Source organism: Protopterus annectens, chromosome 13.part0 (assembly GCF_019279795.1).
Source record: "Protopterus annectens isolate FY-2018-M chromosome 13.part0, PAN1.0, whole genome shotgun sequence".
Taxonomy (NCBI): Eukaryota; Metazoa; Chordata; order Ceratodontiformes; family Protopteridae; genus Protopterus; species Protopterus annectens.
The window spans coordinates 538907332-538926136 of record NC_056747.1 but is presented as its reverse complement, the minus strand read 5'-3'; positions in this window follow the sequence as shown (position 1 = coordinate 538926136).

Sequence of the window (18805 nt, the reverse complement as noted above, 5' to 3'; positions counted from 1 at the left end):
ACTTTAACTTCATACTCATCCAGTTCTCTCAAGGAAATGTTGCAAACTAAGTCGTTTGCCACATTTTCTTCAATGTCTGTACCTGTCCCTCTCCAAACTATTGTTTCCTCTTGAACGTTCTTCCTTCTGGTTCCATTTCCAAACCGCTCTTCGACCGTACGTGAAAAGGAAGAGGTAAAACCAGAAACAAACATTCACGGCTGGTGGAGGGCTCTATTCCCTCTGTTGCAGCTTCCTTATTAGTTGTTGTGGCCTTCCGTCTTACCACTTGTTCAAATTCCAAACCGGCTGTTATATTACTAGGAGCGTTTACTCGCTGCTGCACCTGATTGATGGTAGTGGAATTGAACGTTGTCACTGCCTTACTTTCAGGATTGTGCAAGGATGTTATAGGCAATTGTGTATTGCTATTTACAATGTTATTATTCTTTTCGGTAAGAACAGGGTCTGCACTCGGTTCTTTAGGCCACAAGTAGACATTCCCTTTCTGTAAATCTGCCAAATCTCTTCTTAACTTTTTCTGCTTCATTTGAAGCAGCCTCTGTTCATAAGAACTGATCTGATCTATCAATTCAGACAACCGAGTATCAACAAAACTGTCCTGTGAATTTGTGTATAACAATTCTTGTGCTTGTCTTATTTTCTCACTTAGTTCATTTTCTATAGGTAGAAAAAAGTCTATAATTAATTGCATATACCGGATGCTGGTATCAATATTTAGCTGCTGCCACTTCACTAACAATTCTGGATATAACGTACCATACGAGGGCATATTCATTACCCGCAGGCCCCTGGGAACAACTTTGAGTCTGACACTAGCTTCCATGAAGTCTTTGAAATTGTAGCCTTTTCAGTCTATAAAGATCATTCTCTAATGCTCGCAGTTGCTGCCTTACATCAATTTGTTCCTGGCAGCCATCTCTTTCATACTTAAGTGGAGATGTAAAGTCACCAGTTAACAGCGGATTTTAATCCAACTTGAGTAATTGAGCAAAACGCTGACAACTAACAGCTCCATCAGTCTTTTTAGCTGATAAAGCTACACCAGTATGCATTCCTTCTGCCATGGTTGACAGGGCTAAGGCACAAAAATTAGCAAAAGTAAAGAAAGAAAAAGCCCTGTTCCTGAGTGATGGAATAAATACACAATAGTCCAATCAAAAACAAAAATATGTTCCAAACACTGAACCACCACAAAGGAGCTCAAACCCAAGTAGAAATCCAAATAAAGTCCAAATGAGATTCCACAGAAACTTTATTACAAGGGTAAGCGCTTCCACAACCTGTCCTGGTTGCTTCCTCAGACCAAAATGAATTCTTAAAAACTCACACCCATTTTAAAATACATGTCATATAAAATCATTCAATCAAATCAAGAAAAGTGCAAATGCTTTCCAAGCTTAAAAGATAGACAATTTAACAACATAGAGAATTCAAAAGCAGTTTAAAGGCAGCTTAGTTACAATTCAATAACATGTTCTCCCACCCTATCTAAAAAACATATGTAATAACAATAAAATATATTATACATTACAATGTATATTTCTAAAAATAAACAATTTGTTTGTCTCAATATATTGACAAAATGCACAACTATTGCACCTCATTGTTCCATAATTGACCAAAGGGATATGGTCCATCCTTTCTTTGTAGCAAAGCATTTGTCTGAGTGAGCTCTTATTCTTATATATACACTTAGGCTTATCACTCAGTATTTTCCTGACTTGGTCATCCGTCCCTAAAATATGCCAATTCCTGTATAGTATATCCTTAACCAAGTTTGTATCCGCCAAGTGTGTCATGCTGTAATTTAGGGTTTGTATATCATCCACCCTTTTTTTATATGACATGTATTTTAAAATGGGTGTGAGTTTTTAAGAATTCATTTTGGTCTGAGGAAGCAACCAGGACAGGTTGTGAAAGCGCTAACCTTTGTAATAACGTTTCTTTGGAATCTCATTTGGACTTTATTTGGATTTCTACTTGGATTTGAGCTCCTTTGTGGTGGTTCAGTGAATGGAACATATTTTTGTTTTTGATTGGACATTTTTGACTGTGGCCAAGGCAACCAGGGTTCAATTAGCAGTTCAGTTGAAAGGGTGAGTAGGTTTGTGGGTATTCCCTGTGCCAATCGTTACTGGAGGCTGGGGATGGCTCTGTAAGGGGGCTTGGTCCAAAGAGGGAGAAGGTGGTGGAACAGGCTGAGCTGCTGCAGAGGTGGAACAATGCACTGCATGGGAATTACGTGCGCATTCACCCTGACATGAAAACACAACTGCATTGGGGGGGGGGGGATAGGCAGGTCATCAAAGAAAACCCTTTAGGCAAAGTTGGATGTGGCAAGATCCTCTCCCAAGATGCAACTAAGATCTGCATTAGCCCCAATCCATGTCAAAGTAATTCTGGTGGTGTAGGGAAAGGTTTAATATACTTTGCTGCTTTGGTTGTACCTTTGTCATGGCTACCAATGGTCCAGTTTTAGTTCAGCCTATTTATAGGACTTCAAAAGTAAATAGATAAACATAAAACAAATTGCAGCAAATTATTCATAGCTCCACAAATATTAGTTTTCACCTTCTTCTTTTACTCTGCCCTATTTGCTTGTCTTTTGTCCAGGTCACTCTTTACTGATGTTACCAAAGACATTCCTTGGGATTCAGAAAGGATTATCATGAGTAGGAAGCCATACCATCAGTGGCTAACCCCTCATGGTAACCATTTCCGTCTCATAGACATCCCGCTTGCTGAGCTTTCTTATTAGCATCAGCATGGATGCTGGTCCCCCTGGCCAAGCTGGATGGTAACGAGGCATTCTGGATGGACGACTAAAGCTAATAAACCATGTGCTCTTCCTGGAAAAGCCTGCAGCTCCCAATTTTACACAACTGAGCTATTCAGAGAATTCTTCAGTTGTGTAAATTTCCATGGGTGGAGGAAAACATTTAGCACTGTTGAGTGTAATGGAAGTAATCACAGAGACGGCAAGTTAATGGAAGTAATCACAGAGACGGCAAGTTAAAGTAATCACAGAGACGGCAAGTTAAAGTAATCACAGAGACGGCAAGTTAAAGTAATCACAGAGACGGCAAGTTAAAGTAATCACAGAGACGGCAAGTTAAAGTAATCACAGAGACGGCAAGTTAAAGTAATCACAGAGACGGCAAGTTAAAGTAATCACAGAGACGGCAAGTTAAAGTAATCACAGAGACGGCAAGTTAAAGTAATCACAGAGACGGCAAGTTAAAGTAATCACAGAGACGGCAAGTTAGCTGGAGATCAGCAGAGATTTGAAGGTGTGCGCATGTCTGTAGGGGCATGGATGAAGTCAGACGAATGTGTGAATGTTAGTGGTGTCCATCTGGGTTGTTGCATTTGGGAAGTTAGGAAGGGAATTCAAAGTGTGGATGAGTGTGTGTGTGTGTGTGTGTATGAGCATCCGTTGAGTCTGACTGTGGGAGAGGCTGTGTGTGTGTGTGTGTGTGTGTGTGTGTGTGTGTGTGTGTGTGTGTGTATGAGCATCCGTTGAGTCTGACTGTGGGAGAGGCTTCTTTGTTAATGGGTGGAAAAGTGTGTGTGTGTGTACGTGTGTTTGAATGTCAGGGACAGTGTGTGTGTGTGTGTGTGTGTGTGTGTGTGTGTGTGTGTGTGTGTATGAGCATCCGTTGAGTCTGACTGTGGGAGAGGCTTCTTTGTTAATGGGTGGAAAAGTGTGTGTGTGTACGTGTGTTTCAATGTCAGGGACAGTGTGTGTGTGTGTGTGTGTGTGTGTGTGTGTGTGTGTGTGTGTGTGTGTGTGTGTGTGTGTGTATGAGCATCCGTTGAGTCTGACTGTGGGAGAGGCTTCTTTGTTAATGGGTGGAAAAGTGTGTGTGTGTACGTGTGTTTGAATGTCAGGGACAGTGTGTGTGTGTGTGTGTGTGTGTGTGTGTGTGTGTGTGTGTGTGTGTGTGTGTGTGTGTGTGTGTGTGTGTGTATGAGCATCCGTTGAGTCTGACTGTGGGAGAGGCTTCTTTGTTAATGGGTGGAAAAGTGCGTGTGTGTACGTGTGTTTGAATGTCAGGGACAGTGTGTGTGTGTGTGTGTGTGTGTGTGTGTGTGTGTGTGTGTGTGTGTGTGTGTGTGTGTGTGTATATATACACACACACACACATATATATATATAGTGTGTGTGTGTATGTATATATAGATAATTGCATGTGTGTGTGTTTGAATGTTTGTATGTGAGTGTAAGGGGTTGCCTGAGCAAAATGATGCATGTGATGCATGGATGCCAGAGTGAACACTACCACATTCACAGGTCTGACAATGCTAGTAGTAAAAATGAGTGCTAATGAACCAACAATGAGGTCTTTCTCACTGCAGCTATACCTGTCTCTAAATTTTATTTCCACCAATTATGTAACTTGACTTACCCACAGTAGGCAATTTACACCAGGTGTAGGATTATTGTTGCATTTTATGGTTGACTCATTATAGCACTGGGCTTTGTTTTTGTCTTACTCAGCTGACTGTTTCATAGTTTATAGTTTCATAGTTTAGTACTAGGCTATCTGCCCTGGGGCATTTGTAAGCCTAGCCATAGTGATGTGGCTTTTGCCACCCCATGAAATGGTACAAAAATGTACAGAATAAATTTAGAATACTGTGCCTCTGTCTAGTAGTGACACAATGAAGGTCCCCTTATATAATAGAATTAGTTTACTGTGCCCCTGTCTAGCAGTGACACAGATGTGACCCCTGGGGCAAACTTACGATCTCCTATCCACTCATCAAAATTTCTCTTGAAGAGAGTCAGTGAGGGGCTCTGCCTAATACGAACTGGGATCTTGTTCCAAAGCATGGGAAGCCTCTGGGTTATGAATCTATCCCTCCAGCATGTCCTATTCATACTTGTGCCGAGGTTTAAGTCTTTAGCTCTCGTGGTCCTGATGTATTTGGATTTTTTGAGGTGGAGCATGTCCATCAGATCCTGATTGGACATGGCCTTGTACGTCAGGCAGAGATCACCTCTTGGTAGTTATACATGGGGCTCATTACCAACAGAGTTTCAGAGGGTGTAGTCCTGCTGCATGTTAATCACCAAAAAGATCTGCAAAAGAAAACAAATGACACAATGTCCCCAACCAGGGTTTCACTGAGCACTCTTTTTATCTATTACTGCAGGACTTCTTCAAAATTATGAGGCTTAAAATAACTAACAGTGTGCATGTCACACAACAACCAATCAGAGCAAAATCAGTTAAAATATACCACAATATATTTATATGTAGCTTCCAGCAGAGTTGATTTATTTATAAAAGTGTCTCTAAATCTCACCATGATCATACAGTTTTACCTGGTCCATAATAACCACGGTAAAATTTAGACATTGCTGCAAACTGAAGAGTGTTTAGAAAACATTCATGTTCCTGTTATTTCCTGATGGTGTACACATGTTCCTGTACTCTCTGTGCCAACTACCAACTTATAAGATTTTTTACCAATATGTAGAATGCCTTGCAGTTGTTTGTTAGCGACACCCCTATGTTGAATCAGATTATGTATTAATTTACCAGAAAGTAAAATTTGACTTCTGTGCTGAGGATTCAATAAAATTATTTAAAAAAAGCTTTAAGATACCATATTAGCTCATAAATCCTCATCAAATTCTTATAAATTATTGATCATTTAAAAATAGAAATCTATTCCTGATCTCTTCTTACAAGACCAAAAATAAATGTTATTCAATAAGACTTTAGAACCTTCTTTAATAACTAAATATAATCAGAAGTGTATCCCTTTTAAAAAACTAAAATTTACTCAACTTATGATCATAAATAATGCTTACACGACTCCTCACAAAAAAGCAATAATCTTTCCAGGACACCTAGCTATCTGTCCTAAATGCAATGAAGAAGATATTGATCTTACTCATGTGGTTCAGGATTGTAAATTTTCAAAACCGAGATTAAATGCAGTTGACTTCCCTAAATTAATAATAAATTGGCAGTCTGCATTATTACACATTCCACCTGGTCATCTTAATTAAGGGGGGCATACACATTCTAACTCCTATATTTATCGTAATTAAAGTATATATTATTAATAATTGGTTATACTTTAAAACACTGAACAGATCAAATTTGACCTCTCTCTCTTTGCAATATATTAAAAGTTTTACATTTTTACCTAATTGTAAATCTGAAAGATTCTCAGGGCCAGCCTTTATACAGGATATCATGAATTTAATTTTATAATGTAGCAACTTTTATGTTTATCATATAGAAGTGATTCTTTGCTTGTATATGGTTTGCTTGCAGCACTTATAATTTATAAGTATGTATATAGTATATAAATAATTGATCTACCGGTTGTAACTCTGTTAGTATGTACTTTTCTAATGCTATCTATTTACTTTTTTTGATGAAATGCTTAAAAACATTAAACATTTTAATAAATTAGTGGGGAAAAAAATTTCCATGTGTGCCAGATAGCTGTTTTGATAGTTGGCTATATGATAACTGACAAAAATACTTCAAAGTGCATGAATGGCTGACAAAATCCTGCACAGTATCATTAATTTATGCAGTATCATTGTTTAGCAAGGTGGTGGCATAAAAAAGTATTAACTGTAGTGTTACTGTATAACTCAAAAATGACCTGTGCAATTTATCAAGAGTGCTGTTTTCACATAACATTGTACCAGTTTTTTCAACAACATTTGTGGTGCTACACACACCTGTATTATTAGAAAATTAATTATAATCATCCTTACCATGAGGGTTAGAGTGTGCCGAGTAGTCTTCATTCCACAGTTGGTGTTCAGCATTAGGGAGTGGATCAGTTTGCTTGTCTTGAGGGGCTTTGTGGCTCCTCTATGCTTGTAATCATTGCCTCCCAAGGGGAAGAGTGCCTCCATATACTAATTTCCCATTAGCTGCATAGTACTAATGTAATATGACAGTGCAGGCTTGGCTTATTAGGAATTCCACTAGGTGCACTTCTGCTGTGCGCCACCCATTTAATGAGACAGAGATGCCTCATTCCCCCTGAGTGGGTGAGCTAGCAGTGGGCAATCACTCCCCTCCTCCCTGGCCAGCTCCTATGGGCACCCAAATCACAGATCAAACTCATTGCTCGGTGTTACAGTTATGGCCTTCTCACTTTATGCCCTAGAGCTTGGTCTTGTTAATGATGCACTTTTGATATGGAATGGACACTTAAATGATCTGACATCTTTTGTTGACTGCTTAATAACAGCACCATATCTGTACATTTTAAGGGTCATTATTCTGTGATAATTAATTTCTTGGCATTAATGCTAGAATCAGCTGGTGTACTAACAACAATTTATAAGATGAATGCCTTTGTTAGCATTTATTCATCTAGTAATAGTAAGCATCCTACTCATACATTTAAAGTGATGGCTCAGTTTCAACTAATATAGACTAGTAGATTAACTACATGTGATTCAATTTGCCAAGTGAACTTGATAAGATAATAACAGGTTTTAGGAAACAGGGTTTATGATTGCAGATGTTGACTGATCAATGGAATGATATTTTAAAGGGGATCCAGTATCTGTCTGCCTGGGATGACATGATTGACAGACCACGATCAAAGGGGATCCAGTATCTGTCTGCCTGGGATGACATGATTGACAGACCACGATGCTTTGCCAGAGATGGTCTGCACCTGTCACCCCTGGGATTCAGGTTACTGGCTAAGGTTCTTGCCACCCCTATAGTGCCTTTTTTAGGCAAACTTCAAAGGACAAAACCACCACCATAACAGGTACAAGCATGCAAAATCTGAAGGTAATGCTACTCAATGCTTGAAGTCTAAACCTCAAAATGCACTCTCTCGAGGCACTCCTAAAAATGGAGAACATCGATATCTGTGCAGTAACTGAGACCTGGTTCAAGGCTCCAGAGAGCACCCCTGCAATACCAGGCTACAACACTTACCACACTTTTCGGCCACCAAACCAGGACCGAAACACTAAAGGTGGAGGAGTGTCAATATTCACCAAGGATATTCACACCCCCAGGCTAGTTGGCAAACACAATGTGTCTGAAATTCTCCAAGTGCAACTAACACTAGGTAAGACTGCAATCCAAATTGTAGCTTGCTACAGATCCCCCACCATACCCCAAGATTCTCACTACACCTTTCTCAACATACTGGAAAATATTAAGATAGAACCAAACACCCTAATACTGGGTGATTTTAACTACCCTGCCATTAACTGGGAAAACTACTCATGTCCCAACACCTTTGCGCAGCGGTTCTTGGAATTCATAAATTCCAACGCCCTGGATCAACTAATCCATAGTCCCACCAGGGGCTCCAATATCCTAGACCTGGTCATTACCAACATGGGAAATCAATGCTCCATACCTATGGTCACCCCCTCGTTAGTCAGGTCTGACTATAAGCTAATCACCCTTAACATCCACATCCCACCCCCACCCCCCAGTAAAGAAACCACCATAAAAAACTTCTCTAAAGCCAACTTCATGCTACTCAAGTCAGAAGTGACAAACTTCATGACACCCATGCAGACGGAACTGAAAGTTCAACTGCTGAATCCTACACTATGGCACTGTACGAGCACATCCACTCATGCATGAATCGTGCCATCCCAAATAGAACCAAAATGCTCTCATCCAAAAAAAGGAAGCCAATCTGGTGGTCCCCTGCCATAAACAAACTTTACAACAAAAGGAAGAAACATTTGCAGAAAAGAGGAAAATCCCAGGATGCAAAAAACTCCCTTACTAGCCTCAGTAAGAAACTGAGATGCCTCATAAAATCCTCCAAAGCTAGTTACGAAAATAAAATTGCCAAAGATTCCAAAGACAACCACAAAGCATTCTATAATTATGTCAAGAATCTAAATGGCAATACTCAGATCTGCTCTGAGCTAAAACAGAATGGCATTAAATATACTGATCCGAAGGATATTGCCAATATCCTGGCAGATCGATTCAGTGCCAACTTCACCCCACTCTCACCCCCTAAATGGCCCATCTCAACACTGGAAGATTGCAAAATTCCAGTAATAATGGCCACACAGGTACAAAACGCACTCTCTAAAGCCAAGAATACAGCATCCTTGGGACCAGATGACATCCTGGGCTATGTACTACATGAACTACAATATGAACTGGCACCTCACCTAAGTGTCATGTTTAATCATAGCCTCACCTCAGGTTTCGTGCCCACTGAGTGGCGCAGAGCTATAGTTATCCCAATCCACAAGGGGGGATCCACCTTGGATCCCGGAAACTACCGTCCCATCAGTCTGACAAGCCTTATCTGCAAGGCCATGGAGCGTATTATCATGGAACTTATAAACAAAGACATTGGCAACCTTCAAACACTGGACCCCACCCAGTTTGGGTTTGTGAAGGGCCGATCTTGTCTCCTGAACCTGATTGACTTCTTTGAATCAGTCTCCAAAGCCATGGACAAGGGTAAGGTGGTCCACACAGCCTATCTAGACCTTACCAAGGCCTTTGACACCATCCCCAACTCTGGAATCATAGATAAACTTACTAAGTTGGGCATTAATCCCTATGTCACCCAATGGGTTGCTAAATGGCTTACTGATAGAACCCACACTGTAAAAGTAGCCGACTCCAAATCCAGCTCCAGACAAGTGACAAGTGGAGTACCTCAGGGTTCAGTCCTGGGGCCGCTCTTGTTTGGCATCTACTTCTCTGAAGTACAGGTCAACACTAAGGGTCTCTGTCTAACAAAGTTTGCAGATGACTGCAAACTGGGAGCCATTATTGAATCCCCAAATGATGTGGATACTCTACAAAAGGGCCTTACAGAAACAGATGCTTGGTGCCAGAGCCATGGGCTCAAGCTCAATGCCAAGAAATGTATTGTTATCCCCTTTGGGAAAAAACATGTATCCATGAATTACCATATAGGTGGCAGTACACTAAACACAGAAAGTGTGATAAGAGACTTAGGGACACAGGTGGACAGTGGTCTCACCTTCGATAACCACATCGCCACAACAGTCAGGAAATCCTTCTATGTGGCACACCTCATCACGAAGGGCTTTTCATCCAGAAAAAAGGAGGTCATTGTCCCACTGTACTCATCCCTCATTAGACCCATTATAGAATACAATGCCTCATTTGGTATGTACCTCTCAAGACATCTGCAACAACTGGAAAGGCCTCAGAAATACCTCACTAAAAGAATCACAGGCCTAAAGCAGATGCCCTATGCTGACCGCCTTAAAAAACTCCAGCTATACTCTGTCACATATCGTCTACTCAGAGGCGATCTCTGCTTAACATACAAGGCCATGTCAAACCCAGAGCTGTTGGACATGCTACACTTAAAGAAATCCCAATCCATCAGAGCTACACGCTCCAGGGATCTAAACCTTGTCATCTCAATAAACAAAACATGTTGGAGGGATAGGTTCCTGACCCAGAGACTCCCCAGACTCTGGAATAGATTGCCCATACATGTCAAGCAGAGTGCCTCTTTGGACCTCTTCAAGAGGAACCTTGACGATTGGATGGGAGAAAGGAAATTCACCCCAGGGATCACGTCAGTCGCCCTGCTAGACAGGGGTCCAGGAAAGTAAATAATGTGGGAAGAAATATTCAGGGAATTGTTATGGCTAGGCTTGTATAGGCCCTAGGGCTGATAGCCTAGTACTAACCTATGAACCTATTAATTAACATGCAGTTTTAGTGAAAGAACTATTGAAAGTGTAGAGAATATAAGGGCAGTTAAAACTAGGCTTTGGCCATATGTAATAAACGTTAGTTAGCAGAAGCTATCAGTTGATTGGTTTATTAACATAATGTGGCCTCTTCATACTTTTCAAGATTTAAATATGTTTATAACTGATGGTTCATATTTTGCCTTTACAAAAATCAGTAATATAAAACAATAGCTATGCTATACAAACAGTACAAAAACGGATTGTGGCGATGCGTCGGAAAGGATACTCCCAATTGCCCCAAAGCCCTGTCTGGTTAAGCAGTTTGCACATGGTCATACAGTACACCCATGAAGATCCAACTTTACTGGAAAGGGTCACTCAGACACTGCCACATATTGCTGTAAGGGAAAGGTTATTTTGTTCTTGTTGTCTTGTATTTTGTATTGCTTCAGTGCTTCTTCTATTTTGTATATTTGGTTTATTTTCTGTATACTGTGTTTTACTTGTATTCTGCTTTTAACTGCATATTTAAACTAGGAAAATAGTGGCTCACCACTTAGATAGCTAAAGCCTAAGTCACCTCTTCATTCATATCTAACTGCTTACTGTACACTGCAGCTCTTAGGAAATTAACCCATTTTTTCCATCTTACTTTTAAAATATGCAGCATCTACTCCAAGACCACCAATTATCAGAGAGCCTTCATTCTGCCTCCCAGTAGTCATCTTGGGATTAGTGCTTCTTTTTTGTTCCCTGTGAGAGAAGAAGCATAGGAACATTATTTCTTCGGGCCTACTGATCACCAGAAAGCGTAATAACTGCTTCATATGTGCCAGTTTGGTATTTGTGCTTATATTTTGCTTCTCTTGAGAGAAGGAGCAGAGTGCATTGATTCCTGACTATTTCTGAGTGTCTGTGTTGGACCTTCCTGACTGCTCTGGCTGTTATTTAGGTCATTTACCAGGAAAATGCTACAACAAGCCTACAGACCCTTGCATCATCTGGGACAAGACTGTTGATTACCAAAAAGCCTGTAGTCTGCTTCTCATTTTGGGATTGGTGCTGCTGTTTTGCCTCTGGTGAAAGAAGAAGCAAAGGAGCATTGTATCCCAGCAGCATTAAGCTGTGGTGAGACCAGCACTGGTGGTATCCAGATAGTGGCCCTTCAGCTGAATCCCCTCCTTTCATCGTTCTCTACAAAGCTAATTATTTCCTTCCTTTCAGAAATTACTGCTTGGTTTGTTGCTGTCTAACCTAACTTCAGAATATCTCCCCAAATACTAAATCCATATATCATCAGGATCTACTAATCAGTGTCCCCTCAACTCTTTGTCATGTCCCTGTATAAACACATGCACCTTGAGTTGACATTTTTCTTGTAAAAGCACCCTTGAAATTTCACCAATACCTAGTTGTACACAGGGCAACTAGTTTGCAGTGAGAAGTACTGGCCCCATAGTTGCAAACAAGATACTCCTGACATTACTTTGTATTCACATTCCAGCAGTCTAATCAATAAAAAGAGCCTGTTGCCATGGATGTGAACTTTCCCACTATCTCCATTACCAGCTTAGTGGATATGGGTGTCCTGAGGTAACATAGAAATTACGTCATGTTTACTGACAATCAGTTAATTCTCAAAGAAACTGATATGGTATGTGAGAGACATGTTGACACAATGTCATTGGAGGCAAATCTCTCATATAAAAGTACTCCTAATGTCAATCGGGTTGTCAGTAGTACACATGCTGCACGCATCACACACAGTTCAAAGCAGACACATAGACCCTCATATGCTGAGAGACTTAAATGTAACCTTCCTAAACCCCAAAGCCCTCTTGGATGAAGTACACATAACAAATACCCTAGCAGCCCCAAATGCACTCTTTCAAAACAATTCCCACATCAACTCTGTTGTCTCCAATGACCAGAATGTTGGATTATGTGGTGGCTTGTCTTATGGGCTTAGAAATAGAGGCTCCATGAGATGTGGGCTCACTGTTAACTAGGAATCATATACAACACCAAACATACAGGCACAGAGATTCCTTCATTTTTTAAGCACAATCTCCCTGGACCAGATTGTCAATACACCGATCAGGGCTGTAAATATACTGAATTTGGTCCACACTAGTATGGGAGAGTGCTGTACACCCCCTAGTGTAATGTCTTCTCTGATAAGGTCAGACCACAAAATGGTCTCCTTTGAAGTAAAAATAAAACCTGGAAACCCAGTTATCCCTAGAATATTCAGGAACTACACTAAGGTTAACTTCCTGCTCTTAAGTGATAACCAGGCACAATTGCAAGAATCCCTATACAAGCATGTTAGTAACTATATAGAGGCAGCTGTACCCACCAGGAATAAGTGCAGAACCCAACATCAACAGGCTCTGTAACAGAAAGAAGAAAATCATGGCAAAAATTAGGAGAGGTAGCACCCAGAAAGATAAAAGCACTGTCATCAAACTAAACAAACAAACCAGAATCTCATATGCAAGGCCATGTAAAGAATTATCATGGAAATGATTGATAATGACATTAGAAACCTCCAAACACTGGACACAACCCAATTTGGTTTTGTGAAGTGCATGTCAAGCCTACTCAGTCTGATGAACTTCTTTGAGAAGGTCACCAAAGCAATCAGTGAGTGCAAAATTGCTAACACTGCCTACCTTGACCTGATCAAGGCATTTGGCATAATACCTCACTCGGACATTGTAGACAAACTCAAGCGGTTAGGTATAAGCCCATGGGTTACCTGGCGGATAGCCAGCTTGCTCACATACATGACACAGGAAGTTAGAATAGGAGAGTCCACCTCTACAAAGAGGCCAGTCACATGTGAAGTCCCTCAGATACTGGGACCATTTTTTTTTTCCATTTATTTCTCTGAAGTCAAGGCCAGTGTCAATGGCCTCTAGCTGACTAAATTTGCAGATGCTTGCAAATTAGGAGCAGTCATAGAATCCCTCACTGACACAAATGTTCTCCACAAAGGGCTGACACAGACAAATAACTGGTAATATAGCCATAGACTAAAACAAAATGCCAAGAATGCACAATAGTATCTTTCAGGAAGTCATCATCCCCTGGTAACTATCATATTGACAAAACACCCCTAAGACTTGGCATCACACACAGACAGTAATCTAGCCTTTGACCATCATATGTCTATAGTAGTGAGAAAAATCATCCTATGTTGTGCAACTTATAAACAAAGGTATGGTATCTAGGTCCAAGGAAGTCATTGTTCCACTGTATTTGAAATTCATCAGCGTTATCATTGAGTACAATACCAATGTTGGTATGTACTTAACCAGGCACATCCACCAATTGGAACGGCCACAGAGGTTCGTCACTATAATAATATGGGGCATAAGTAACATGTCCTATATAGACTGTCTCAAGGCCCTATCCCTGTATTCTGTCTCCTACAGGCTGTTGAGGGGAGATCTATGCCTGGCATACAAAGCATTGTTAGACCCCCCACCCTGATGAACTTTCTGCATATCCATAAAACAAACAGCACCAGAATAACCCATTCTAAAGACTTAATACTTACCTTTGATATAACTAAGACCTGTTGGAGATATATATATGTATCCCAGAGACTCCCTCCTTCTCTGGAACAGGTTCCCCAGCCATGTGAAGCAGAGTTCCTCCCTAACCCAATTCAAGTGTAACTTAGACAAATTTAGAGCCCACGAGAGAGAGAGAGAGAGAGAGAGAGAGACTTCCTGAAACTAAGCTTCTACACCTCAAGGTCAAGCAGTTGAGGGGTAATTGGACTGGAAGATTTGGTGGCAGTGATACAGTTTTTTTTGAGCCTCCCAGCCTGTATAGGGCCCTAAACAGCTGCCTAGCTTGCCTTGTGCTAGTTCCAGCCCTGGATACTATACATCCTGAGCATACAAAACTACTTTCTCTTATGATTTAGATATGGCTTACATGACTACCAACACTGCATGAAATTCAAGAACTATCACTCTCCTTACATTAAATATCTGAGTGATTCCTGTCCTCATGCCATTCTCTCCATTTAGTGAGACCATTTCTTGCCATTGACAGCCAAAGATGCTGCATTCCCTGGCTCCTATGTTTATGTAGAAGTATTCTCTGTCAATCAATGAGTTGTTTTCTGTGTTTTTCATCTAAGATATTCTCAGTGTAGAAATATATCACTTAAAATAATGTTTCTGCATCTGTCAAACACTCACTGCTGTTTGGTTTGGATTTCAAGTTGCCTGCTTGTAAAACTCACTTCTTTCCCTCACTCCCTTATGGCTATATTTTGATACACTTCATTTCACCCTGGACACCTTCCCTATTGTTGGATTGTGCATACATGTAGATTGACAAAACTATACATATTCAATACTTCTTATTTTATGCGCTCATACTATGCAGCTGTTACAGTCCAGCATGCCATTATGCTGGGAGTTTCTGTGCAGCACAGTTCTGACTGCAGAGGTACAGTGTATGTGATGGAAACTAACATGGCCACATCATTAAACTGTGCACAAATGGGTTGGAAAGCCTCTGCATAACCTCCTGCTTTGAGGTATGGAATTTGTTGCTGAAACTCACCCAGACCAGCAGCTTTGATACAATAATCTATGGGAATTAAATATTTTCCAAGTAGTTAGTGTTTTACATATACTAAAAAAAATCATTTGGGTGAAAAAAAATGTAAGAATACTAGAAAACGATACTGAATGTTGAACTGTAGCGTGCAGGGTAGAAAACTGATATATTAAAAAGATGTAATGCATTAGGAATTAACTGCAGCATTGTATGGGAAAACTTCTCAGATGTGTCTAATTGTTAAAACATTTCAGAATGTAGACAGTTAATGATTAAAATGTAAACAAGACAACAATAAAAAGGCCCTAACACTACAAAGAAAGCAAGTTATATTTTATGACATATCTTTCCACAGAAATTCTTCTACGAAATGTGCTTTTGGGTAAATGTGCTACAGTAAAATAATTGAATAATCTTGTGAGTCCAAGTCACTTATAATCATTCACCCAAATATTTATTTGCATTTGTTTTCCAGGGTACAACACTAATCTCAATGGTCTTTTTTTACTCAGTCCAGGAGCCATGTCTGGTTAACTGACTTGCTTAGAGTCACACAGTTAGGCAATGGGGGCTCAGTGAATCAGTCCTTGCACCACTGGATCACAGGAAACAGCTTGTTAGCAGCTTCTTATTCCTCTAATCCACCTGCCAGACTTCCATCAACATAGTATTTTAGATTGCCTTCTGCATTGTACATTGTTTTTGTATTTGAAGAGTTAAGTAGAAGTTCTAATGATGTGAACAGAATACTTTCATCATTAATTAGTGATTTCACATGTTAATGTACAGATGATAAACAATGCCAACGTTTTAAAAAGGAGTGGATGCAGAATTCAGCTTGCAATAGTCTGAGGCAAAAATTACAGGTATGGAAAAACAATTTAAACTTTAGTTACATAAAATGTTTTTGCACAGAAAAATGGAACTGTTACAGTGGCATATCTCCCACTTGAGCAGAATTGAACGTATATGACATGCCTGTGTGTATGGCAAAGAAAACTCTGCCATCACTATGCAAATGAAACATAACTACTACTACTACTTTAAACATAGCCATATATTTACTATGGCCACTGAAAAAATAGCCTGGCACTCAAAAACAATGTTTCTTAAACACAGACAATAGCAAAACTGCCAACAAGCAACTTTTCAAATATCTTAAGAGTTCCCAACTCTTTGGATTCTGAACACTAGTTGTCAAAAATATCAGAAAGGAGTTAATTACAGAAAAAAGGACAGCTGTCTTCCACTCCATAAAGGAAATACCATCAGTGAAAGAGGTAATAAGAAGTGCTACGGGGTATTTAAGTACTTCAGGGTCCGAGTGAAACAACCTCTCCCAAACCTAATAGGTGCCTGGATGTATAAGATATATTCTCTTTTTTCCTGTGTAAAACAAGCTGTCCCATCTTCACTCCTATAATCAAATAAATCATTAAAACTGGAGTAATACTGAATCTGAACAAAATAAGAACTACAATAAGTAATATATTTGTATTGTTAAATTAAAAAGGTTTTAACATTATTTCCCTTGTGATTTCTAAGTACAACTATCTGGTCTTTGATGTTTTCCCTATGACTATATTTAACATGCATTCTTAATTCTATTGATATACATGTACCAGCAAAATAATATTTCTTCAAATAATTTGTCTTAAAATTCTTTATCGGGAAATTATATAAATGCATTTGTTTTTAATAAATGGGATGGGCAAGGGGCTTTTTAGTTTGTTCCTTAAAGCTGTATGTATATATAGTATATCTATATAGTGCAAGCCTACAATATAGCTGCAGTAGATTGTCAGCAGGACTGGGTGCGACCTCTTGAGCTATCTCCCTCACATGTAGTGATGGGGAGATGAAGAAAGATAAAATTATCTGTGTCTGCAGTGTTGCTTAAACCTGAATCTATGGCAAATGTACAGGAAGTTTGGAAACAAGTCCACTCCATCCAGCTATCTTTCAGTAACTTGCCTTGTCCTTTCCAGAATAATTGGTGACACAGAAGTCTGTACTACCAGCAAGAGGGCTCAAGGATTTAAGCTCATTTTATAGAGGCAATTGCAGAATGTACACACTCACATCCTTTGTGCAAACCTATGAAAATGTAATAGGTCCCCAGTCAATTACTACATATCTTTGGGTGATGGGAGAAAACCACAGCACCCAAGGAAAATCCATGTGGGCACATGGAGGATTTACAGGGTCTGTACATAAAGCATGCTAGAGAGATTTATACTGGGGTTCAAACCAGTTCCTCCAAACACTGGACACGTCTCAATTTTGGATTCATCAAGGGCACATTATTCTTACTCACCCTGGTGGATTTTTTGAATAGGTCACCAAAACAATGGATGAAGGCAGAGTGGTACACACTGCATCCGTTCAGCTGGCCAAAGATTTTGACACAATTCCCCGCTCAGGCATAGTAGAAATAGGGGAAGATACCTCCATAAAAAGACCAGTCACCAGTGGAGGCCCACAGGGTTGTATGCTGGGACCGCTACTGTTTGGAATCTACTTTTCTGAAGTAAAAGCTAATACCAAAGGGCTCTGACTAAGTTTGCAGATTACCATAAACTAGAAGCAGTCATTGAATCCTCAAATGACTTAGCCATCCTGCAGGAATGTTTCTCTCAAATAAATAACTGGTGCCAAAATCATGGACTGAAACTAAATGCCAAAAAATGCATTATTCTATCCTTTGGGAAGTTATCTACCCCAGAGAATTACCACATTGGTGATACACTTCTAAAGGTTGACCTGTTTTTCAGGATTTGGGAACTTATGTGAACAGTAACCTAACTGTTGACCAACATGTGTCTATTGTTGTAATAAAGTCCTTCTATATTGCACAACTTGTAAACAAAGGGATTGTGTCTAGATCTAGGGATGTCACTGTCCCCCTTTACTCGTCTCTCATTAGGCCAATCATTGAATATAATGCCCTCTTTGGCATGTATCTGTCCAGACACATGCAACAACTGGAATACCCACAGAGATACCTTACTAATAGGATTACAAGTTCTAAGCAACATGTTCTACATAGACTGACTTAAAGTCCAGTCACTATATACAGTAATCTACAGACTGCTAAGAGGTGACCTGTATCTGGCATATAAGGTATCCTCCATACCATTACTGATGGATTTACTGCATGTCAGTAAGTCAAACAGCATCAGCAATACTCCGTCTAGGGATCTAAACCTCTTCTTCCATCACAGTGTTTTTTTCAGGTCAGGTATATCTCACAGAGGATACCGTTGCTGTGGAACAAACTCTCCATCTATGTAAAACAAAGTTTATCCCTGACCACATTCAAGTGCAACTTAGATCTATGGATGGGAAACAAAACATTTACCACAGGACTGCTCCTGGACTACTAATGGACAGAGGCATCTGCTTAATGCTTTACCCCATGCATTGGTCCCTCAAATTATAAATGGTATGATCCAAGTTATTCTCATTAGGGGTAATATATAATTATGGACCATGGGCTGGGTTTACATAAGGCCAGTCTTTAACTAAATGTAATTG